Genomic DNA, 27,225 nt, shown 5'->3' on the forward strand with positions numbered 1-27,225 from the left:
CCATGCAATCCAATGATGAATGCATAAAATATTGCTATAATATTGTATGGATTTGCAACCAAATAATTTAATAGCTACTAAAATCATGCAATGATGTGATAACTGTGTGAAATTGACTACTAACATTCCTCACAACTTTTCAACTTGGAGCCTTAACTCATTTCTTAAACTTTTGAAGCCATGAATGCATGCTTTCTCTTCATTATAACACTAACCTCAAGTTACTCTTAACTGCATGCAATGATATGATAGCCTTAGATCTTAATTGTTGTGGTTGGCTCTTTGCACTATCACAATTTGAATTTTTTTAGGTTAGAACTGAGCGATGATCATGTGATCTTTAGCTTTCACTACTTTTGTAAATTTTACCTTATCAAAATAAGAGAATATTTCTTCCTTTTATTACCTAACCCATTGGACTACCAATGATCAATGAAGTTGTGGCAATGGAACCAAGTTTTGTCCCTTGTGCTTAGCGATAAGCGCTATGACTTATGATAATAGATGTTTCTCGATGCAAGAAAATGTAATATGAGAATAGTCTATGCATGTGGCATTCATTCATTAATTTTTGACCTTTCAATGCTCATCATGCCACCTTGACCATGGTTCTCCACCATTACAAAGAATTTCAAAGCTTCTTCTATGTTTGACTCTGATGAACCTGCTTCCAATTTGCTCCCATGACTTTGAGGTCAATTCTTGTGAACTTAGTTTCATTACTTTCAACCTTGGAGATGAACCTATTTATTTTTACCATTCTCTTCTTATTTCCACATTCATTTGTATTCATGTGATCTTTCTCAAATTGAACCTATCTTCACCATGAATACTTGATCAAAGGATTAGGGTTTCAAAACAATGTCCCTCTCATCTAGGAAATTCATAGACTTACCCTGTCTTTTCTAATCACTAATATGAATGAATGCAATGTATTTCTTTTGAATGCCCACCTAGGTTAATGTAGATGCATAGATGAGAGGAGAAGATCCTTAAGAGCAATCTAGACACATACATGACATCACATTGACTCAACCCTAATCCTAGAAGTTTGAAAAATGTAGGGGAACTAAAATCATGGAAATAACTAGCTCTAACTTGGGGACTTAGGCATGTGAGTGCCTAAGAAGGGACCTAGATATCTTATGGTTTTGCAAATAACTTTGAAAAAATACACACACACACACACACACACACACACACACACACCAACAAACTACCTACTTCCTTGATTACAAAAAAATATTAGATAGTAAAGATCAGTTCCTTAGTCCATTGGGTTGTAGAGTCTTAAATAGCATAGGGAGATATTATACATTTCGGTGGTGGGGAAGTAGGGTAGCCAAAACAAAGGAAAGAAAAAACATAGAAAGTAAGAAAAGAAAGAAAAGATATCTACACTAAACACACCTAACCTAATATATTTATAGAGGTGAGATGAATCTTACCTTATGAAACCAGTAGCAAAAGATACACAAATGAATCCACTTACTAATTGACTAAAGTAGGATACCTTCCTCCACAATTGATTTTTCTCTCTAAGAAGGATTCATACTTGTAGCATGAACAAAAACATGGAAACTCCACATGATTCTTTCATTATATGTATAAGTTTGCTATATATCCATTCAAGTCTAAAAAATCATGCCTGGTCATAGATTACTTCATCCTCCTTAGGTCTTCTTATTGTCTCCTGATAATATTCTAGGAGAGAAAGATGATCATGCACCTCCTTATTGTGAGTAAGGTGATTAGCACCAAGGTCTTCAGTTATATTCTCACATGATGGCTTCATCAATCAGGGTAGAGAAAGGCTTCTCTTGCACAAGTTCTACTATTGGATGGGTATCCACTTCATTAAATTCCAGAAACAAATCTCCCTCAACTATATAATCATCTCCATTCTCCCTATCCTCCAATGCATCCTTATTATCTTTAGGAATGAAAATAAAGGGAATAAACATAGGAGAAGGGGGAGAAAAATTAACCATAAATGGCCCTTCTTTAACTTGATTTGGATTTGTACTCAGGCCATCAAGTGAATATTTTGTTTTGAGGGATGGAAAGGACCAACAGACAACCTCTTTCTCTTTAGCAAGAGGATTTATATCCATTTTGATTCAAAAGAGGACAAGGGTTGATAGTTGACAACAAGAATTATTTTTTTAGTCAAATCTTGCTTAGGAGAGGATTTCTTACCAATGAAAAACATTACCTTGTCTTCTTGAAACTCTTCTTCATACTGGCAAGCTTTCTTCATGGATCACGCCTTATATATCTCTCAGGCTAATGTTGAAATCTCTCCTCTTAGTTCCTCAACATTAAATAGATTCTTTAGAATATGATGATGACCATCCACCTTTGATTTTAGATTACCTTCAATAGTTGTATCTAATGAAGACTTATTATCTCTTTCTAAAATATTAGAAAAGTTCACCAGCTCTTTAAATATTTGAAAACCATAAGGAATAGATTCAAGTGACTTTACTAAGGGCATTTTATGTTCAACTATCTATACTTTTTTTAGCCTCTTGTAGGTCCTTGAGTCTACAAAAATGAGTACATATGTGATTCCAAAACATCTTTGACATGTGCTCATCTTCTATGTTGATGTTCTCTCAGAGTGCATAGGATATGCTTTCTCTATACTAATCAAAAAGATCATGAAGAACCTAGTCATGTGTGGCATGGAGTTCTTCAAGAATGAGCTTCAACCTTTCTTGGTTCAACCTCAACTCCTCTCTTTGCATGTCTTCTAGCTTGTAGAATCTAGAGCATACACATTTCTAGAGGGATGCAGAAACATGATCATCTTCAATGCTAATATTCTTTTGGATAGCATGGAAAATGCTTTCTTTATATAGAAGCACAAACTCTTGCATCATCTTGTTATTAATTTCATTGAGCTCTTGGAGAGTGGAATTAGGCCTTGGCCTTCCTAGTCTTTGAATTATGCATGGCCATTGAGTTATACTAGACCTTCTTAAACCAAAGGGAACTGGTCCTTCATAAGGAGTCATCAATCTTCATCTTAGGGAAGACACCTTTTCTAAGAATGAGAAACCAAGCACTAGTCTTGAATTCCAATCCCCAACAGAGTCACCAAAAATTTTTGGTAAACAATTTTTCCCTCACCTTGAATTGGCGTTACCTTGACTCCTTATGCCCAAGATCATGAGAAACAAGCTATCTACAATAGATTGGATTAGTGCACCCTTATGTCACTAATCCCTGAATTGAAGGGTATAGCTCCCCTATATGTAATATATACTTGGAATGATTTTTTAAGTAGATCAAAAGGGTGACTAGGGGTATGCTCTTAACCTTAGAGCAAAAGAGGCTAACTAGATTACTCATAGACAGAAGCAATCTAAGAAAATTTTTAAGTCTAACACTAACTCTACTCATCCTAAATGCATCTAATTCTATGGGATGCAAGGGGGTGTAATGGAATAAGAACATCCATGGCCCTAAGTGGCTCCCTATCTAGTCAAGTTTTCCCAATGGAAAACTCCTAGCACACTTTAATCCTAACTTCACATTACAGATGTAGAATGTTATGCAGCTCTAGAAAAGAGCAGAAACACCTATGAAAGATAGCACTTTGACTAACCATACTATTAATACTGCTAACACTCTAATTAACCCAAATACTAATAGCTTCACAAGTACTCATCCTATAATTCCCAAAAGACTAACCTACATGCATGTTAGCTCAACTAAAGGAGACAATGAAAGAAACCTAGGCATGTTAGTTCTAAGTGGAATCAAAACATTACATTACCTAGTTATAGACATCGATCTAAACCTTCACTCTATACATCTCTTGATTCTCACTCAATAATATCTGCTATAGGGGGAGAAAATACATTAAACTTGTTTATCCCTTCTATTAACTTAGACAATTACATATATAGGCTCCCCTCTTTGGGTTCTTGGCTAGTTACAATCCAATTATTGCATCATTAGAGCATGTGAATCACTTAGTAGATCATTAGTTAGTCGTTATAATCATTACATCAGAGAAAGAAAGTAGAAATGGTTAGAAACATTCAAAATGGTTCATATTCCTCTCTAATCTATAACAATCACCTTGGTGCCAAAACTTGTATTCCATATCCTAATAGTCACAGCAAGTTTGAATCTCTACCATTGATCTCCTATCAATAATCATGATTTAAACATGGAAACCCTTCCATTTTCCTTGAAACTTAATTGTGAGAAAACTATTGTGAAGTCGCGATCAATCATTTTCACAACATCACAACCCTCTAGACTAACCATGACTTTAACCTTGTGATCTTGCAAAAGCTACAACTTAATCCTTGTTGCCTCTTTACAACTACCCATCATACAATACCTTTAACCTGTGTGATGATGCAATGACTAATTGTTATCAATTTCACAACTTTATAACCTCAAATTAAGATTAACTTTAATTGCTTGTGATATTGAGGTCACTGGCTATCTTAACTATCATTTCATTCTTCATAGTTTTGCAAATCATAATATTTTCTTCTAGCTTAATGATGTGACAATGTGATTCATTAACTTTACTATTTTGGCTCTTTATCACTTCTTCACAACTTTGAGTTCAAGTTAACTTTAGCTACATGCAACATTATGAAAGCTTTAAACTTGACTATCATGGGTTACTTTTCACACCTTCATAGCCTTAATTGAGAATTAACATTAACACCTTATGATCTAGCAATGACTGCATAAAAGATTGATATCCTATTTCACAGCTTCATGATCAAAGAATTTAATTTCTAGTAAAATCATGCGACGATGCCATAACCATGTGAAATTGACTTTTAACATTCCTTGCAACCTCACAACTTGGAGCTTTAACTTATTTCTTAACCTTACAAAGTTGTAAATGAATTCTTTCACTTCATTAAAACACTAAACTCAAGTTAGTCTTAACCACATGAAATGATGTGATAGCCTTATATCTTAATTGATGTGGTTGGCTCTTCACACCATCACAATTTGGATTTCTTTAGGCCAAAATTGAGTCATGATCATGCAATCTTTTTCTTTTACTACTTTTGTAAATTTCACCTTATCAAAATAATAAGATATTTCTTCCTTTGATCACCTAACCCATTCAACTATTGATAATCGCTGAAGATATATCAATGGACATCTCTCATCACTCATCATTGTAACCAAGTTTCATCTCCTATTCTTAATGATAAGCACTATGACTTATGATGATAGACATTTCTTGATGCAAGAAAATGTAACATGATAATAGTTTGTGTATGTGGTGTTCATTCATTCACTATTGACCTTTCAATGCTCATCCTAGCACCTTGACCATGGTTCTCTATCATTACTAATAGTTTCAAAGCTTCTTTTGCATTGAATTTTGACGAACCTTCTTCCAATCTACTCCCATGACTTTAAGGTTGATTCCTATAAACTTGATTTTATTCCTTTCAACCTCAGAGATGAACCTATTTCCTTTGACCATTCTCTTCCTGTTGCCACATCCATTTGTGTTCATCTGATCTTTCTCCAATTGAACCTGTCTTCACCATGAACATTTGAACAAAGGATTAGGGTTTCAGAACAACTTTCCTCTCATCTAGGAAATGCATAGACTTACCCTCCCTTTCTTAATAACCTAATATGAATGAATGCATTATATTTATTTTGAATTTCAACCTAAGTGCATGCAAAGGGATAGATGAGAGGAGAAAATCCTTAAGGGAAATCTAGACTCAAACATGACATTGCATTGACTCACTCCTAATCCTAGAAGTTTGAAAATTGTAGGGCAACTAAAATCATGACAACATGAAGCACAAATCTTAGGGTGAAAACATGACATGTATTTAATAGATCTTTAAATAACATGTTAGGTTAGAAATAAGTATTTGAAAACATGACATATTGGTCCCTACATGCTAGATTTTAGACTATGATGAAGGTGTCTTAGACCGATTATCTTTGATGGGCTAATGGTGGCAAAATCCACCAATGGTATAGTAAAGAAGAAATAGTGGTATGAGATTATGGGTAGGTTTTAAGTATCTAGAAATTGGTAAAAAAGTTATTAAAATAGTAAGCATCAATTCACATGCTACAAAAATACACGCTATGTTTTATATCCTATAATTAAAACAACACCATGATTTTTATGTCTAAATCACAAAAATATAATGGAAATATAGGTTAAAATATAAGTGTGTTAAAACACACTATAATTCATCAACAATCCTTAAACAATATTGTAAATGAAAAAGCTCCTTTCATCACCTTTACCTTACACACCCACAAGCTATGATGTGAAGCATTAGGTAGAACTGTGAGGAAGTGAGGTACAAAGCTTAGGGGATTAACATGATTTATTAGCAATAAACCTTCATTAACATGAAATGTTAGAAAAAAACTACATGAAAACTTTACAACATATTAACCTAGCAGGGATATGTGATCCTTGGATCCTTTTCCTCATATTCCTTATGTGCCCACAAAAAATGCTCCTTCACACCTTACATGTTTGTGAGGTTGCAAGGAACAAAGCTTATGAGGATAACATAACATATTAGAAATTAACCTTTGGATAACACATGTTAGAAATAAATTCTAAAAAACCTCACAGTCTATTGACCCTCACATGGATATGGGGTCTTATTATTTTGATGTGTTATCCATGTGTGCACAAAAAATCCTCCTATATACCTTACATCTCTAATGGTTTGTGGGGAACATAAATCTTCTTTCACCTCCTTTCCCTTACACACAGATTTGCATGTTTTCAAAATAACATTCCAAGCATTTAGCACTATGATGATGTAGTGCACAAATATTAAGGGTATAACATAGGGTATTCATAAAAAATATGTGGATAACATGACACATGGAATTTTTTTTGGGAAAACATGACATGTTGGCCCTTTTATGATAAATTTTAGCCCATGGTGAAGGTGTATCACATCACTATTTCATTGGTTTTTCTTTTTATCGCAGGAAAAATGAAAAAACTAGTTAGGCTCTTCCACGTGGTAGGGTTAACATTGTGTGTTATCCCATCTTGTAGTTTCTTCTACCAATTGGAGCTAGTTACATAATCAACATAAGAAAATTGTGGGATGAGATAACACACAATGTTAACCCTTCCATGTGAAAGAGTCTAACTAGTTTTTTCCATTTCATCAAGGACAAAATAGGAACCCAACAAAAAATGAAAGGTTTCTCCATTTTGAAGGCTACCAAATTGACCTCCCAAGAAATTGAAAAATGAGATAACACAAAGTTTATTTACAGAAAGAAGTTTAGAGACATAGTATTGGTAAAGTAGTTCCTAATGTTTGTTGGCTATCTTACATCTGAGATGTAATGAAGATATGTGCAGTTAGGCAGTGATAGAAGATAGTCAATTGATGATATAAATTAGTATCACACGTATGAATTTTTTTATAGACTATGAGCTAACAATGCTATTGTATTTGTAATTAATTAATTATCTTATTATAATTAATTGGAAAATCCTCAAGGCCAACTCAAGGAATTATTATGAATATATGGTATAAAGGAAAGATGTTTTCCTTGTTTGTAAGAGTGTATTTAAGTATTGTAATTTTTGTTGAAGTGTGAAGCATGAAAAGGAGTAGAGTGCTTACTAAATGCATGTAAGTGATCCAAGGGATTATGAGATGCAAGATATGTGATCTAGTTATAAGATCAGAAAGACCAGATGTCTAATTGATAGGATAGAGAAAGAGGAAGGAAAAATATAGCATAATTATATTACTCTACAAGGAATAATACAAAGATCATTTGAATAGTGGGTTCATTGGTCTTTCCCTTGAAGTTATTTGGCCAATGGGTCTAGTTGTCTTCAACAACTCCTAACAAGGTTAGCACAACTCCTAGTAGGGTTAGAATCTCCTAATAAGGATTCAAAGTCTCCTAATAGGGACTCATATTTACTAAATGTATTCATAGACTCCTAATAGGGTCCATCCTCTAATAAGGAATATTTATATTAGTATATCATCTTGTGGGTACCATCCCCACTGAGGTTTTCCCTCTGATAAGGGCTTCCCTACTTAACATATCTGGTGTTATTATGTATGAGTCTCTTATTGTGGTTTCAGTTTATATTACTCATATGGTTAAGTTTGTGTAAAGTTGACAACTGTGATATTATTTTGATAACTGATCCACCCCCCTCCTCTCAATTATATCAGTAGACTATATATTCTAAAAATTAGTATCAGAGCATCAGGTCCTTGAAGAGAAAGCTTAATAGCTTTGGGAGATCAATGGTGAGTTATTTCAGAAAAGATAGTCCTAAGTCAATAGAGGAAATTTTGACACCTAAAAGATGGAGATTCTTGGTGAGATGTCAAAATTGTGTGCAAATCTAAACATTGAGTTTCCAAATCTAGAATCCTTTTGTTGCATACAAAGAATAGAGGCACAAGTAAAGATAGATTTAGATCCAAAGAAGACATAAAGATCAAAGAAGCTATTGATCTACTTATGAAAATAGAGCCAGAAGGTATGGAAATTTTTGTTTGTTGGACATGTAAAGAGTTTGGTCATTTTTCATCTAGATGTCTTAAGAGAGTAAGAAAAAGAAGAAAGAGTTTTCTTTTTAATGAAGAGGAAGAATTTGAAGAAAGTATGGAAATATTCTTGAATGACTGTGATGTTAAAGATAATGAGCTTGAATTGGTTAAGAAAGAGGAAGTAGTAGAAGAGATAGCTCTGGTAACTATTGTTGATCCAAAGGCTAACCATGAAAATGTGGAAGTTATCATTAAGAATAGCAATGATTTGCAAGATGGGAATCAGATAGAAGAATATAGATTTGAGCCTAGAGAAGAAGAAAGAGTTGATTTGACAACTCCTAGCAGAAGTATATTCAGAAACAAGATGAATGAGCAAGGTGAAGTTGTGAGGAAGAAGGCTAGACTTGTATACAAGGGATATTTATAGTAAGAAGGCATAGACTATGAGTAGACATATGCACCTATATCCAAAATAGAAGTAGTAAGGATGTTTCTGGCTTATGCAGTGAATAAGAAGTTCAAGGTTTATCAAATAGATGTTAAATTAGCCTTTATGAATGGAGAACTTGAAGAAGAGGTATGTATTGAGTAACCTAAAGGTTTTCCTTTATCAAAAGACAAAGACATGGTATGTAGATTAAAGAAAGATTTATATGGTTTGAAGCAAGCACCTAGAACCTAGTATGCAATGTTGGATAGTTATTTGATAAAGCTTGGATTTTCTAAAGGTATGATAGATAATAACTTATTAGAAAGAAGTTGAAAATGGTTTGCATTGTAATATTTGTTGATGACATCATTTTTGGAGGTAATGATGAAGAAAGTGATAAATTTATTGAAAAAATGAAGAATGAATTTGAAATGAGCATGATAGGAGAAATGAAGTTTTTCCTAGGATTGTAGATTATGCATAATAGTGATGGTATTTTCATTTCACAAGCTAAGTACTTGAAAGACCTATTGAAAATATTTGGTTTGGAAAGTTGTAACCGATTGGTACACCTATGATAACTAGTCACAAGTTATCCAGCAAAGATCAGACACCTACAATAGAGAAAAAGAAATAAAGAACCATGATTGGAGGTTTGCAGTATCTGACTCACACTAGACCAAATATAGAAAATGTAGTAGGGTTTGTAGCTATATTTCAAGTTGATCCTAAGGAATATCATTTTGTAGCAGTAAAGAGAAATTCAAATATTTGGAAGGGACATCTGATTATAGAATTTGGTATGATAGATCAAGTGATCTAACTTTATGTCCATATACTAATGCAAATTGGGCAGGAAATATGGATGATAGAAAGAGCACCAATGGTGGAGCATTTCTTCTTGGAGGAAGATTGGTTTCTTGGTTAAGAAAGAAGCAATATTTTATTTCACAGAGTACTACTGAGGTAGAGTATGTTGCAGCAACAAATAATTGTAATCAAGTTATATGGATGATGCAGATGTTGAAGGATATTAGAATTGAGTTTGAAGAACCTATTATCATTTACTATAATAGCACAAGTATAGTGAGTATTTCTAAGAATCATATATTGCATTCTAAGACTAAGCATATATTTATTATCATGTACTGATAGAGAAAGTAGTAGAAAAGGAGATCAAATTGGAGTATGTGAGTATAAAGATTAGATTACAGATATCATTATGAAGCCTTTGCCTAAAGATACATTTGAGTGCTTGAGAGGTATGCTTGGGGTTATTCCCTTGCCTACTTATGAGTAGATGATGCAAAGAGTGCATTAGTCTAATGGTACAGAGCACTAGTGCTAGCCTAGCCTAAATTTTGATGCTTCCCATATGGGGGAGTATTTGTGATGATCTAAGTCACCAAGGACTCTTGGTATTTGGTATTGAATAGTGTCTTTGGACACTCGAGTAGGTTGATGAACTAATGCAACATATTAGAAAATGGTATATAACAATTGATGTGTTGTAACATTGAGATTGAGGTCGTTGACATTGATGTCAATAGGGGAGAATATACATGAAAACCACATCTCCTAAGTATGGGGGAGAGATATCTCTTTAGAGAGATTTAGAAAGATTCATGAAAGGAAGTAGGAATGTGCATCTGATGTATTTTGAATTTTTTAATGTGAAGTAAACAATCAATGTCTAAGAAGAAGGAGTATGCATCTGTTATGTTTGAGATTCTTTTTAGCATTTAGACAACTGAAGTTGGTCAACACCAGGTAGTAGAACATTGTTTGGTATTCTTGAAACTTAGATGTTTTTTCATCTATGTTTCCATCAATGCTAAAGGGGGAGATTTTTAGAATGAATGTTAATTATACTACTCTATGGGAGTATCCTGAGCATTGGAGAGTATTGACATGTTGCATTCATGACTATGCTTGTCGATTTTTGTAAAGATTGGTTGAGTAGAAGAAATGGTTTGATTGTTTGGTAATGTGTCATTATAGAAATATTTGACATAGTTTCCTAATGACATGGTCAAATGCATAGAGGCTGAGTCAAAGATGTATGGAAGATGTACCTAATTTACAGAAAGAAATTCAAAGATAGAGTATTGGGAAAGTAGTTCCTCATGTCTATTGGCTATCTTACATTTGAGATGTATTGAAGAGATGCATAATTAGGTAGTGATAGAGGATAGTCAAATGATGATCTTAGTGAGTGCACAAGCCCTAGTAGTGCACGTATGAATTTTTGCATAGACTATGAGCCAACAGTGCTATTTTAATTATAATTAATTAATTATCTTATTATAATTAATTGGGAAAGCCTCAAGGCCAACTCAAGGAATTATTATGAAGATATGGTATAAAGGAAATATGTTTTCCTTGTTTGTAAGAGTGTGTTGAAGTATTGTGGTCATTGTTGAAGTGGGAAGTGTGAAAAGGAGCAGAGTACTTACTAAATGCATGTAAGCAATCTAAGGGATTATTGGATGTGAGATTTGTGATCTGTTTACAAGATCCAAAGGAGCAAATGTCTAGTTGATAGGATACAGAAAGAGGAAGGAATAGTATATTACAATTTTTTTATTATACAAGGAATAATATAGAGATCATTTGGATAGTGGGTTCATTAATTTTTCCCTTGAGGTTGTTTGGGAAGTGGGTCCAGCTATCTTCCACAACTCCTAACAAGGTTGGAATCTCCTAATAGGTATTCAAGGTCTCCTAACAAGGACTCATATATACTGAATGTATTCATAGACTCCTAACAGGGTCCATCTTCTAACAAAAAATAATTATATTAGTACATCATCTTGTGGGTACCATCCCCACTAGGGTTTTCCCTCTTATCAAGGGTTTCCCTAGTTAACATATCTAGTGTTATTGTGTGTGAGTATCTTCTTGTAGTTTTAATTTATATTACTCATATGGTTAAGGTTGTTTAAATTTAATAATTGTGATATTAGTTGGATAACTGATTCAACCCCCCCTCTCCTCTTAGTTATATCAGTGGACTATATATTCTAACAAAAAGTACATTGTGAAATGTAACATTATCAATGTCAATAGAACCTTTACCACATACAGTCATAACAGTGTTGTTCCCCATCAAAATGTGTGGAATAGGAGAAGCCTCAAAAGAAGAGATCAAATCCTAAGAAGATGCCATATGGTGTAAACAACCTAAATCTAGTAACCATCTAGAAGAATGAGGAATAGTAGTTGCACATAGTGCATGACCCTTTCCTATATCTTTACCATCTAACTAAAATAATGATGATGAATATTTGTGAGAAGTAGAAGGAATATCAATGTTTCTCTTATAAAGGATACCTTTCAAATCTAAAACATGTTTGACATAGCCATCTAACTTCTTCTCATAGAAATGTGACTCATCATGATTAGAATTATTACAATAAGCACACTTCGGTCTTTTTTGCTTTGGTTTACCCACTTTAGGAGGAGGTGGCCTTGATGAACTGTGAGTGCTAGAATTAATCTAAGACTCTATAGAATGAGATTTACATGTCTTCTCCTTCATTCCTGAAGATTGTCGAGTTACCAATGCATAAGTATATGAACTTGTGAGAGAATCCAACTGAGAGAGCTTAGCTTTCTCTCAAGTCAAACAATCACAAAAAATTTCAAAGGATGGCATAGTAAATCTATTACCCAAAGCATCTTTAGTGGAATAGAAGGTAGAAGCAAAAATCTAAAAGTTTCCACAAAGCTTAGAAAGAATTAGGTAGATGCACTTAGTATTAGTCATGGTCTTCCCACAACCTTGCAATAAAGACCTTTGTTGGTTGAACTTCATCAAGTCCTCAATGAAGGAAAAGAATCTGGTACAAGAGAGGTAAGCTCTACCTCAATCTGAAGTGTCCTAAACTCATTCACTATACCAAACAAGCTTTCAAGCTTGGATAACATAGCTAGAAGGGTATTGCACCCATCAAGATGAAACTATAGACTACTACATACCTATAAAGCAATTAACCCCATTTCCTCATCCATCTTTTTCCTGTGTTGCATGACCTCAAATGGCCTTTGTAAAATTGGTTGGATGACATCTAAACAAGACCACAACCATTTTTACTAGAGAAGTTGTGTCATCAAGGTCTTCCATGTGTGATAGTTATGAGGGGTTAGAATTTACAAGAAGATGTCTCAGACATTGTTTTAGAAGGTGTTGGATTATTTTTTGTAGGCCAAAAAATGACCAAATGCTTAAAGTACTATGTCCACTCAATATTACTCCAAAGTAATACCATATCTAGAAAGTAGACACAAAATTATGCACTTTAAAAAAAAGTACTTGAATATGTGTCCATGTGAGCCCAAACAAAGCCTTTCAAGTTGTAAAAATTGGGATTTACAATTTTCAAAAAAAATTAGGAAACTAGATTACAAACAACCTATAGCAATGTGTTGATCACGAAATTCTACCCCAAAACAAAACATAAAAATTACTCAGAGAAAGGAGTTTATATGAATGAGATACCATTGTTTGAAAATCACCTCTGTAATTATATTTTTTGAATCACCACCATCGCACCTCCAAAAATCAAAGAAAATGCTTGAAAAATGTTAGATTTATTTGGTCAAACCCTCGTTCCCCTTTTTCTCCAAATACCAAACAAGCTATAGTAGATCTAGCTCTGATACCATGAAGGATTTGAGCATTACAAATCCATAAAGCCCAAAGAATACCTGCATGTAAAAACATGTCACGGAGAAGAAAAAGATAAGAAGAGGCAAGGCTTTGCTCTAAAAATATGCAAATTGTATTCTCAGAAATGAAAAAGATGAGAGATAACTACGAAAGATCTATCCTTATAGAAGGAGATTGAAACCCAAAAAGGGTAACCTAAAAGGTAAAAGCCATTTAATAATTACTAATTAATTATTAAATGTGAATGTAAAAGTGCATAAAGGTGAAATCTTAAGAAGGGGGTAAAGGTAATTTAATAAATGATATTAAATTAACACTTTACTCTAACATTCAGATGCCAAATTATTAGAACTATCACTATCAATTATCACTTTGCAACATTTATCTTCTATTGGAAGAAATTCTTCAATTATATATTGTTATTGATGTTTACACAAATGTTAGTATTAACCAAGAAAAATAGAGTTTGCAATATTAACCTTGTATATCTCAGTATTAACCGAGTAGTTGATTAACGAAGGCTTTACAGTATTAACCGAGTAGGTGGTTACTGAAAGGATTCATGCTTGCAGTGTTGACTGAGTTAGTCAAGCATCAAAGGAATTAATTATTGATCGAGTGGTCGAGAAATGAAGGAGTCACAGTGTCAACTAAGTTCAGTCTAGTGTTGACTGAGTGATAATAGAATGAAATTGTCAAATATTTTATTAATTAAGGTTGACTATTTGGATGTTTATTGATGTTTTGAAAGGGTATTCAAGATGACTTTTCCTAGCTTATGATATATAAGAAAGGTCAAGCTAAGAGGACAAAAATAAGAATTGGAACATGAAATAAAATGGATATGTGAGCAAAGGCAAAAGACAAAGTAGGAAAGTGTAGAAGATAAGATGCAAAGAAACATCCAATCAAGAAGGACCCAGAGGTCAAGCTAGAACAAAGATCTAAATTTGCAAAGATAGTTGCTTCATAAATCAGGTCAAATTATTGTTTCTCTCTAACCATTGTAACAATAAAGAAATCTCTTAACAGATTGAAGTGTTTGAAGACCTCTAACCAGGCCACTCCTAATAGGGTGATCTAAATCCTCTAATAGGGTCATAATTCACAATATGTTTTGTAACCTTTAATAGGGTTGGCTCCTAATAGGGCTCACCTCATCAAAGTGAAAATTATTGTGACTAGTTGTAAGGTGGTTTTTCCCAAATTGTGTTTCCATGTTAAATCTTGGTGTCATTTGTGTTCATGTTATTTTCTTATGCTTTATGTTTATGCAACTTAAAGGATAAAATGGTTTAATAAATCTTAAGATTGTTTTGTTAACCAAGTGATAGTATTATTATAGTGTTAACTGAGCTTTCCACTATTGCATGCTTATTGGAAGTTTATATTGGCATCTAAGGGACAAGGATTTGTTTTTTTGTGGTAACTAATTCACCCCTCCCCTCTTAGTTACTCCTCTTACATTTCCAACAATTAGTATTAGAGTAGTTGGTGCTTATAGGAAAAGGTTTTAAAGACCTAAGCTAAAAATCTAGATGTCTTACATAAGGGAGATCTCTAAACTTAACAATAAAAAAAAAATTAGCATGGTAGGAGTTGATAGCTTCATATATCAAGTATCAGTAATGTTGGTGTATTCTACTGGAGAACAAATGTGTGCTACCACCCAAGCCTATGATTGTGGAGAAAATAAAAGAAGAAAATAATCACAATATTATGATGATTGATATTGCATCCTCTTTGAACTATTCTAAATTTGATGAAGTCAAGGATTATCCTACTGCATTTGAAATGGGAAAAGTTGAAGAAAATCTTTAGAGGTGAAAAAATTGTGTAAATATCTAAGGTAGAAAGTTTAAGAGGAAATTTTGATCGATTGAAAATGAAAGAAGGTGAGAATATTACTCAATACAGTGAAAGGATCAAAGAATGTGTAAGTGCACTCAAAGCTACAAGAGGTAAAATTGATGATAAGAAAATAATCAACAAGGTACTAAGAACTCTTCTTCCTATTTATGCAACTATATTTTCAGCTATTTAAGAGATGAGATGCAATCCAACACATTACTTAACTCTAGATACTCTTGTGGGAAGATTGATTTCTTTTGAGTTGGATAACTTTGATAACTATGCTCCTTCTAACAATCTTGAGTCTGCATTCAAAGCTAAACTATCCCTTGGTAGAAGAGGGGAAAACTCAAAAGGCAAAAAAGTTGACAGTAAAGAAGAATATGAATCAAATGAATATCTTGAAGTCATTGAAGCTCTCCTAGCAAAAAGGGTAGCAAGAGGAAAAGGAAAATTTAGAGAAAAGGTTCCATTGACTTGTTTCTCTTGTGAAGAAGTTGGTCATATTTCTACAAGGTGTCCAAAAAAAGAAGATAAAGATGAAAAGAAGTTCAAAAAGCTCAAAGGCAAAAAAGACTTCAAAGGATACAAGGACTACAAATGCAAAGTTAAGAAATCATGTTACATTGTAAAAGATTTTGATAGTGATGATAATGAAGAAGTAGTTTTTGTTGCTATTAAAGATGAATCTAATGATGAGGAAAATGAAAATATAGAATTTATCTCTCATGTTATCAAAAATGAAACATGGATCATAGATAGTGGTTGTTCTCATCACATGATTGGTGATAAAACAAAATTTGAACATTTGGAACACTATGATGGTAGAAGTGTTAGATTTGGGAGTAGTGAACCGTGTTATATAAAAGGAAAAGGAATCATAACCATAATTAATGAAATTACATGTGAGAATACCTATTGGTTTAAAGGATTAAGACATAATCTACTCAATGTAGTTCAGTTGAACAATATAGGATACAAAGTAGAATTCTTGAATGGAAATGCTAAAATATTGAATGGAAAAGGAAAACTAGTTGGAACTAGCAATCAAACAAAATGAATTTTTTTTTACCTATATCTCAATGAAATTTATTATTTTGTAGATCAAGTTGAAGAAATTTGGCTATGGCATAGAAGAATGTGTCATGTTAACTTTGATAACCTGATCACTATAAGCAAGAACAGCAAAGTAAGAGGCATACCTTATCTGAAGAAACTTGAGGTGGGCATGTGTAAACAATTCAAAATTGGAAAAATGAGTAAAAGAAGTTTCAAAATTAATTCCTACAATTATAAAGAAGTTTTAGAACTGGTTCACATAGATCTTTATGGACCAATTGGTGTAGAAAGTTACTGTGGAGATACATATTTCATTTTATTTGTTGATTATTATTCTAGAATGATGACTGTAATGTTTTTGAAGGATAAATTTGATGCTTTTTAGAAGTTCAAATGGTATTTGGATAGAGTTGAGAAAGACATAGGGAAGAATCTAAAATGCCTGAGATCAGATAGAGAAGGAGAATTCATCTCAAATGAATTCAATGATTTCTACAATAAAAAGGAATCAAAAGACATGTTTCGACACATAGGACTCCAGAATAGAATGGAATAGTAGAGAGAAGGAACATATCCATCATGGAATGTGCAAGGACACTATTGAAAGAGAAGAATGTTGTACCAAAATACTAGAGAGAAGCAATTGATACAATCGTTCATACACTTAACTAAGTTCAATTGAAGAAAGGTACAAACAAAACACCTTATGAATTATGGTATTGGTATAAGCCCAATGTTTGTTATCTTATTTGGAAGAAACTATTATATCTTAAAAGATGTAATGAAAAGAAATCTTGATGCAAAAAGTGATGAAGAAATATTCCTAGGATGCTCCAATAAAAGAAAGGCATACAAATGTCTGAATCCTACAACTCACAAACTCATAGAAAGTGCACATGTGAAAATTGATGAGTTTGTAGAAAGAAGTCATGAACATAGTAGCAAAGACCCTAAAGATTATAGAAAAATTATCTATTATTATGAGGAACCTAAAACCTTACCTAAAAAGGTTAAAGCCATTCAGCAACCAAGTGTACCTATCAATTCATTAATAATTCATCCCAAGTCACAGACAAAGGCATCCAACTCACAGTTAGTGCAACCCAAGTTGTAGTCCTAGGTAGTGCAACCTAAGTCATAGGAAATACTACCCAAGTTATAGCTAGATCAACCAAAATAACCCAAGCAAAAGGATGAAGATCTTGAAGAACTGAAAATAATTGGAGGAGAGATAGAAGGCATATTGACAAGGAACAAATTAAAAGGTACATGTTTACTTAGTGAAGTTGAGCCTAGATCTGTAAAAATGCTTTAGAAAATGAAAGTTGGATAGAAGCTATGAATGAAGAGATTGAGAAAATAGAAAAGAATAAAACTTGGTCTCTTGTTCCTAGACCCAAGGATAAAAATGTGATTGGTACAAAATGGATATTTAGAAATAAAATGAATGAGAAAGGATAAGTGACAAGGAACAAGGAAAGACTTGTATGTAAAGGTTATGCTCAAGAATAAGGAATTGATTATGGGGAAACATTTGCCCATATTGGAAGACTTGAAGGAGTCATAACACTTCTATCATATGAAGCACATAAGGGATTCAAATTATATCAAATGGATATCAAATCAACTTTCTTGAATGGAGTCTTAGAAGAATAAGTCTACATTGAGCAGCTTAAAGGTTTCATTGATCCAAGCCAAAGAAAAATGGTACTAAAACTTTATAAAGTCTTACATGAATTAAAGCAATCTCCTAGAGCATGGTATGAAAGACTTCATGGATATCTAGTAAAATTTGGTTTTGAGAAGACAAATGATAATAGAAAATATTATATCAAGGAAGGACCACAAGACAAGATATTACTTACAAAAATATTTCTAGATGATATCCTATTTACAAGACATGATGACTTATGTAAATCATTGTCTGAAGAAATAAGTAAAGAATTTGAAATGTTTATGTTTGGATAAATCATGTTTTTTGTGGGTCTGCAAGTTAATCAGATGAAAGATGTGATATTCATCACTCAATTAAAATACATCAAGGAAACATTGAAAATATTTGGAATGGAAGATTCCAAACTAGTTGGACACCTATGTCTACTGGGCATAACCTCTCAAAGAATGATGATTCAAAGGAGATAAATCAAACTATTTATAGATCAATTCTTAGGATACTTTTATTATGTGGTTCACACAAGAGCTAATATTGCATTGGTAGTTGGCATAGTTGTGAGATTTTCTGCTAATCCTAAAGAAAATCACATGATGGTAGTCAAAAGAATTTTGAGATATCTAAAAGGAACTAAAGACTATGGATTATGGTACAAGAAAGGAAAAAATCTTGAGTTAAGAGCCTTTACTAATGTGGATTAGGAATGAAGCATTGATGACAAAAAAAAGTACTAGTGGAGGAGCATTCTTTCTTGGAAAGGGATTAATGTCTTGAACAAGCAAGAAACAAAATTTTATTTCTCAATACACAACAAAATTTGTTGCATCAATTAATTATTCTAACATAATGTGGATAAAACAATCAATGTCAACAATGAAGGAAGAAATCAAGGAACCAGTGGTTATTGTGATAACACAAGTGCAATCAATATATCCAAGAATCCAGTGATGTACTCAAGGAAAAAACATATTGCAATCAAATATCATTTCCTAAGGGAATTGGTTCAAGATAAAGAGGTGAGATTGGAATATGTGAACACCAAGGAAAAGATAACAAATATATTTACCAAATCTTTACCTAAGGATGAATTTATGTATCTAAGAGGTAAACTAGGGGTTATTCCCCTATCTAATGCTCACTAAATCAAAAGATAGTGTGGCATCAACCAAGCTCCATTGAAGATCAATCAAGTTGATGTAGTAAATGTTACAAGCTAGAGCTGTCATTGCACCAAAAGGTTGACCTATCAATTTCTGATATAACCACTAGACTTATGAAACATAGGAAGTAGTTAAGCCATGTCACGAATCTCAAAGGGGAAGGCTAGTGGTTAGTCCAAAAATTCCCCCCTTAGTGTTACTCGAGGAGATTTGAACCTGTGACCAAGGTCTGATACCACTTGTTACAAGATAGAGTTGTTGTTGAACCAAAAAATTGACCTATCAATGCTCGATACAACCACTAGACTTATAGAACATAGGAGGAAGTTAATCCATGTCACAAATCTTGAAGGGGGAGGCTAGCAGTTACTCTAATAGTAAAATACAAAGCATATTGCATATGAATTAGTACAAAAGGTACATTATAATTCTAGATGTCTATATCCTTTGGAAATTGATATCAAAGAGGGAGATTTTAGTGTCAACATGGAAGAGTAACATGGAAGATTGTGAAAGTTTAAGTATTAATGATATTGATGAAAAGTTAATGATGGAGTGTAAAACTAAAAGGGAGAAAATAACAGAAGAGCAGTGATCGAAAAGTAGCAAAGACAAATCCTAGCAAAATCTTAGAGGGAGCTAGTATGGATGAGAATCATAATAAAACTAAGGATATTATATAATTTCTCATACTTTTATCAACTTATGTTGACATGTTGTGTTGACATCAATTCCAAAGAGGGAGTTTGTTGCAAACAATTTTCAATTGTATATTTTCATTGATGTTTACACAAATGTTAGTATTAACTGAGCAATATAGAGTTTGTAGTATTAACCTTGTATATCTCAATATTAACTAAGAAGTTAGGTAATGAAGAATTTCTAGTATTAACTTACTATTTGGTTAATGAAAGGATTGTTGCTTGTAGTATTGACCAAGTGGTTGGGCATCAAAGGAGTTTAGTATTGACCGAGTAGTGGGGCAATGAAGGAGTCACGGTGTCAATCAAGTTCAATCCTAGTGTTGACCAAGTGACAACATAATGAAATTGTTAAATATTTTATTGATTAAGGCTAACTATTTGGGTGTTTATTAATGTTTTAAAAGGGTATTCAAGCCAAATTTTCCTAGATTATGATATTTAAGAACAGTCAAGTTGAGAAGACAAAAATAAGAGGTGGAATATGAAATAAGATGGATATGTGAGTGAAGGAAAAAAATAGAGCATGAAAATGTGGAAGATAAGATACAAATAAAAATTTGATTAGGAAGCATCCAGAGGTCAAGCCAGAATAGAAATGAATATGCAAAGATAGTTTCTTCATAAATTAGGTCAAATTGTTGTTGCTCTCTAACCATTATAACAGTAAAGAAATCTCCTAATAGATTTGACTTAATAGTCATTTTGTAAATCCTCCAACAAGGTGACATTTTATGATTGAAGTGTTTTAAGACCTCTAACAAGGCCACTCCTAATAGGTTGATCTAAATCCTCTAACAGGGTCATACTTAACAATATGTTTTGTAACCTTTAACATGGTTAGCTCCTAACAGGGCTCACTTCATAAGAGTGAAAATTATTGTGACTACTTGCAAGGTGGTTTTTCCCAAATTGGGTTTCCATGTTAAATCTTGGTGTCATGTGTGTTCATGTTATTTGCTTATGCTTGATGTTTTTGCAACTTACTTACTAAAGGATAAAATGGTTTAATAAATCTTAAGATTTCTTTGTTAACTAAGTGATAGTATTATCATAGTGTTAATCGAGCTTTCTAGTATTGCATTCTTAGTGGAAGTTTGTATTGGCATCTAAGGACAAGGATTTATTTTTTGTGGTAACTAATTCACCCCTCTCCTCCCAATTACTCCTCTTGCATTTCCAACAATCTTGAACCTTAAATATATTTTTTAAGAGACTTTTCCTCAAAATAGGTTCATTATCCAACTATTCATTTCATAAGGTTTTTCTCATCATTGGGTTCTCTCTACTTTTTAGGTTCATTCATAGGATCAATAGCTTCCCCTTGAATCAAAGCATTTCTATTGTAACTTCTTGTCTTCTTTCTTGAAAATGTACATTCAAAAGCTCTCTATCCTTGTTCTCCACATTTAAAACAAGTTCCTTTAAACCAAGATCTATCTTTTCTCTTTCCATTACTATTATTCCTAGGGTAAGCAAAAGAATTACCTCTAGTATAGTTATATCTTCCTCTATTATCATTATCATATTTCCATTCAGATTTACCTCTATCATGATGTGTACTACTAGATCTACTAATTCCTCCATAAGTTCTACATCTTCTCCTTTGAAATCTTCCACTTCTTCCTCCTTGTGTATGTTCATATATCTTTGTCAATATTTATTTAGCTCTCAAGACATAAAGTTATGGTTCTTCAATACTTTCCATCTTTATAAACGTATTCTCATCTTTTTTAGAAGTCCTTACACCATTCAAATATCTAGCAACCTTTTCAACCTTATCATCTACATGTCTAGATCTAATGTCCAACTTATAGAATTCCTTAATATAACATTTCATAGTCATATCTTACTGTCTATGATTTTGTATTCTTCTCAAAAAATTAACTTGATAATCAACAAGAAGGGGTCTCCTTTTCAACTTACCAACCATCTTTACCCAAGTCCTGATATTTTCTTTTCCTCTTCTTTGTCTATCAGTCTGCAACTATTCCTACCAAAGAGAGCATGGCCTCTCAACTTTGTAGCTTCTATCTTCATGTTGCTATATTCAAGAATACTTTCATAATCAAAGAAATTTTTAATCTTAGAGATCCAGTACAACAAAGCATCAGTATCCAACTTTCCACTATAGAAAGATAGTTCAAAAAAAATTCTAGAATTCACTCCACTCAAAGATCTAAAAAGTATTTCTTCACCTTCTTCAACTTTAAGTGTAGAATTTGATGCAACTAGTTCTTCTTCATTACTAACATCATCAAGATGTACTTTTCTCTAGGTTATTTCAATAGCTTCAAGTCTAGTTGTAATTTGTATCAACATGTCCATGATAGCATTATCTACATTTCCTTTATCTCAAACCATTTTAATAATAGTCCCTACAAGAATCGAAACCTTCTAAAAGTTAGAAGTCTGGAAATCAGTGTACCACCCTACAACCAATCCACAACAAGGTTATCCATGATCCCAAATTTTGAAAGGAAAGAAACCTTCACTCAAATACCACATGATGCAAGGGTAGGATGCCCAAAGAAGCAATACTAAGCTACCCTCACTAAGAGTACACACAAAAGACAATGTATAGGAGGAGTCACAAGAAATTATATAGAATTTAATTCAGATATGATGACACAATATTCCATCCATGTGCTAGGAATAAGGCCTGTTGGGACTCAAAATCACCTTCCCGATTTGAGCACCATTCCAAGCTCTTGAGCCCTTTAAAGTGCATTTAATGCATGTGTACTTTACTATACTTGTGAGGCCTAAGAGGTGTTTAATGCTTCTAAAACCTTGCACTCAGTGTGTTTATGTGTTTCATGAAGATAAATTTCCATTCTGAGCCATTATATGAAGTTCCATTTTGAGCTATGTCCAATTCTGTATTTTTGTTGAAGTGTCAAATAGCAACAAGAGGTTGTGTTTACAATTGAATATCTCACACCCAGTAATGTTTCATGACTCATCACTTTGGAAGTATTTAGTGTCCATATCAAAGATCCTATGTTTCATATTTTGAGTCATTTTACCTAGGTTTTGAATCCCTCAAAGTTGGTCATTTATTGTTATCATGCTGATGTGAATTGTTCAGAATTATGGGAGGCCCTATTTGACTTGTTATAACTTTGACATAGTTGATCAAAATGATAAAATTCATTTTGTGTTTCATTTTAGAGGTTAGATACTTACTATGTTTCAATTTTGAGCTTATCATGAATCTATTTGATATATTTTGGAACATGATTCCAAATGCAATTTGTAACTTTTTACTATGTCAACAATTGCAGATTGGTGAGTACCCTTGTTCGAGATGTCATAACTCAAAATTTGTGATACGCGAGATCAAATGGATTATTTCATTGTGTTGCACTCTAAAAATAATTTAAGTGTGCCAATTTTCAAATCCTAACTAATCTATTTACACACTTTCCTAGGTCCATTCCATTTGCAAAAACTATTTTTCTGACATTGTTTCCAATCATGCAAATTTGAGTAACATACTTCGCCGAATTTTCCCTATTATATGTCATGAGCCCTAATCATAAATTTATGTTCTCCTATGGGAGTGAACCAATGTCCTAGCTTTCATGCCCCCAAGTGTTAGTTTACCTAGTTCTCAAAACCAAAACGAAACGTGATTTATTGTTTTCTAACGTGTTTGCTTGCAGGCAATTTTGGGAAGGAAAATTTAACAATTAATATCTTTTGATTGAGAATTTTTCATGAGATGAGATTTGACAAGGTAAGAGGTTGCAGAACAAAGAATTAGTAGGTTTTTTTTTAGAGCTCAGTCAGGTGTTTTGGTCAGTTTTTAAGGTCAGTCAAAGGACCTCCTGGCACGAAATTGGCAATCGGCAAAAAATAAATTATAAATGTTGAATAGTATTGCAAATAGTTTAGAGTTAGTAAGGTAACTCATTTGGAACAATTTAGGGGTTTAGGTGTTTGATTTCAAAAAAAAAATTAGCCAGACCCACTTTCAAGGCCTGACTAATTGCACCAAACTGGCAAAGTATTGAGGGGATTATGTATGACCTGAGAGATCAAGGTGATCATAATTTGATTACATATCCAACATGCATATGTCAATTTCTGAGATCAGATCTACATGTAAAAGGTGATCTACCTCTTATGTCTACAATTCTAAGGAGTGCAACCTTGCAATTTACACCAGAAGAAAGACAAGGACCCCTTTTGTAAATGCACTAAGAATATGAGGATCTGTGCCAAAATAATGGAGCCCAAGCATATGTTGTGATGCTTAGATTAGATGTAGCTAGAAAGATAATCATGTTGTTCAAACCACACATTGGAGAAATTCTATTTATAGTCCCTACAATTGTCTTTAATGTTGAAAGAGTGCAATATAAAAAAGAACATGACGAAGATGTGGAGAAAGTAATGAAGCACCTCAACCTTAAAAACCCATCAAAAGATGGTCTTGTTTGCAAATCAACAACCTTAGCATAGTAGTGAGAAAGCATTGGATTTTGTCATTGTGGAAGCAAGGAGAAATGGACATAGGTTGATTTTATCCTTGTTAATAATCTCAATGCCTATGGTGGGAAGGATCAATATATACAATGGGCGTATGCAGTAGGAATTGATTTGTGATCTTCAAATGAAATTTTTTTTTATGATCCAACAATTCATGCGTACTACAACGACTATGTCAAGAAAATGTTGACAAGGAAAAATAGTTACAGTGGAGTTGAGTATCAAAATGAGCTATTCATTTTTGCATGGGAGCTTATTAATGAGCCTCATTGTATGTCAAACCCTTCTAGTCATAAACTCTAGGCATGGATTGAGGAAATGGAAAAGTTTGTAAAATCATTAGATAATAAGCATCTTCTCACTATTGGACTAGAAGGCTTGTATGGGCATATTACACCTGATAAATTTGAAGTGAATCTTGGATATTAGGCTACATTACTTGGTTCAGATTTTATTCATAATTCACAAGTTAAAGAGATTGACTTTGCCTCTGTCCATGCTTACCCTAATAGTTGGATTCCTGATGTGGAACTAGAGGATCATCTCAAATATATCTCTAAATGGGAAACTTCTCATATTGATGAGGAGAACACACTCTTAAGAAACTAGTGCTTTTTATAGAGTTTGAACTTTCTTCACACCACAAGGGCTTTGAACCAAGTCAACAAGATTTACTATTCAAATTTATGTATGACAAATTATATGAGTTGGCTAGGAGAGGGGAAGCTGGTACTGGAGCTTTGGTTTGGAAATTTTTTGTGGAGGGTAAGGAAAGCACATGGCTTGGACACTGAAAGAGGTGGATGGCAATGGTCTTCCATGCCAAATAAAGACCAACAGCCTTGATAGGGAAAGAAAGCATTATTCTCCTTGCTAAACAATCAATTGGGGTGCTCAATGATAGAACTGATGAAGATAATATGGTGTGCCTTCTACAAGACCTTGCACATACATGTGGAGTTTGAGCAAAAAAGATAAATATCATGCTTGATAAAAAAGAACAAAACATGCAGAGAAAAAGGTCTCTGATTCTAGGCATATTGGTTCTGAAGAATAGTGGAATATTGATGATGATAGGAAAGTGCTTCCTCAGTCTTTATAGGAAAAAATTGAAGTGCTATTGTTGCTTTCATGATAGGAGGAAAGACATTTGCTAGAGAAAAACACAAATTCAGCACTTGAGGAAAAAGTGAAAGAACTTCAGCAAAAATTGTTGCAAGTCACAAATTAGAAAGTAGTAGCACTAATGGAGTTAGCATGACTAAGACAAGAATTCTAGTAGCTAGAAGAGCAGACTACAGAGGATATTGAGATCATGATTTATCCCATTTTCATGTCATCATCATCTTTTTAGAAGTTTAAATACTATTATGCTCCCATGCTAAGTGTCTTAAAGATAGCCCCTTTTTGGGAAGCCGCAAGCTAGATGGAGGGGCCCACTCTAGATGGCCAACTAGCCTAAAGACAAAATTTTGACCAAGTTGACGTGCTGGAAAAGGGTGGAGTTTCTGATGGTCACCATTTTGCCATTAAAAAATGGGAGGTTCCACTAGCAAGCAACATGGTGACCTCCCAAAAAATGTAAAATTTGACAAGATGTCATGAGACCTAGTGGTAGTGATGAGGGCGAATTAGGATCTAACAAGTGGTAGCTTGTGGTGAATCAAATAGTGACATGGTGATGCAAGATCAAAAGGCACCAAATTGAGCCATGTGTTAGATCCGAGGGCAGTCACTATGTCGCTAAAGAAACGTTGCAAGAAAATTACCCATGCGACATGGTGATTGGCTAGCTGGTGATGATGTGGCATAGTGATGTCGTGAAATAGAGGAAAAATGAGATAATGCCACATGTCAAGGTGGTCAAACCAAGTTTGACCTAGATGAAAAGTAGGGAAAAATCAAACTTGGATAAGAAAATTAATTTTTCATTTTTTCTCCCCGTGCAAGAATTGTAAATAAATTTTGGTTTAATTCTAAAGTTTTGACTTTAGGAAATAAAAAAATTTCTTGCATAAATTTAAAATGAAGTGTAGTCTTGAGGTCATAGCAGGAGCCTAATTTTCAAATTAAGATTATAGGAGTTCTCGATAAGCGATTGTAGGCACATTATATATCTTTGAAATTAGGAGAAGACAAACTTTCTAATTCTAGAGTTTATTTTTGCACAAGAAGTCATTGGTTAAAGTTATAGGCAAAAATGTGAAATTTGGGCCTTCTCAATGAAACTGGTGAAAATTGAAAATATAGTTAGAGGCCTATAAAAACACAAGGTAAAATGTCTATTGGATTAGTTTTGAGAATATTATGCCATTCTAGTATAATTTGGCTCCAATTTTCAATTATAAGGAATATTTATTTTTGGACAGTTGTGATGAATTTTGGGATTGAAGTTTGAGTCATGATTGAAGAATCAGATCTTTTTGGAATGAAAGAAGAAATGGAAAATATCTCTTGGTTAGGATTGAATTCTTCCATCCTATATATTTAATTTTTTTCTTTCATTTTAGAGGTTGGAATTTGGAAATTTTGAAATGAAAACATTTAGTAGAAATGTTTTGTGGAATTGATGAAGTTTGAATGGATAGTATATGGGATGTGTTAGTTCTAGACCATGAAGCTATGCTTTGGTTGTGATACCCCCTTCCC

The 27,225-nt window shown here is 33.3% G+C and overlaps 1 pseudogene; it reads left to right on the forward strand.

Moving 5' to 3' along the window:
• Window positions 1-25,370, forward strand: part of LOC149563805 (mannan endo-1,4-beta-mannosidase 2 pseudogene) — a 196,357-nt pseudogene extending 170,987 nt beyond the window's left edge.
• The last annotated feature ends 1,855 nt before the right edge of the window (window positions 25,371-27,225 follow it).

This window comes from Cupressus sempervirens, chromosome 4 (genome assembly GCF_028749045.1).
Source record: "Cupressus sempervirens isolate cs-2001-9-10 chromosome 4, ASM2874904v1, whole genome shotgun sequence".
Lineage (NCBI taxonomy): Eukaryota > Viridiplantae > Streptophyta > Pinopsida > Cupressales > Cupressaceae > Cupressus > Cupressus sempervirens.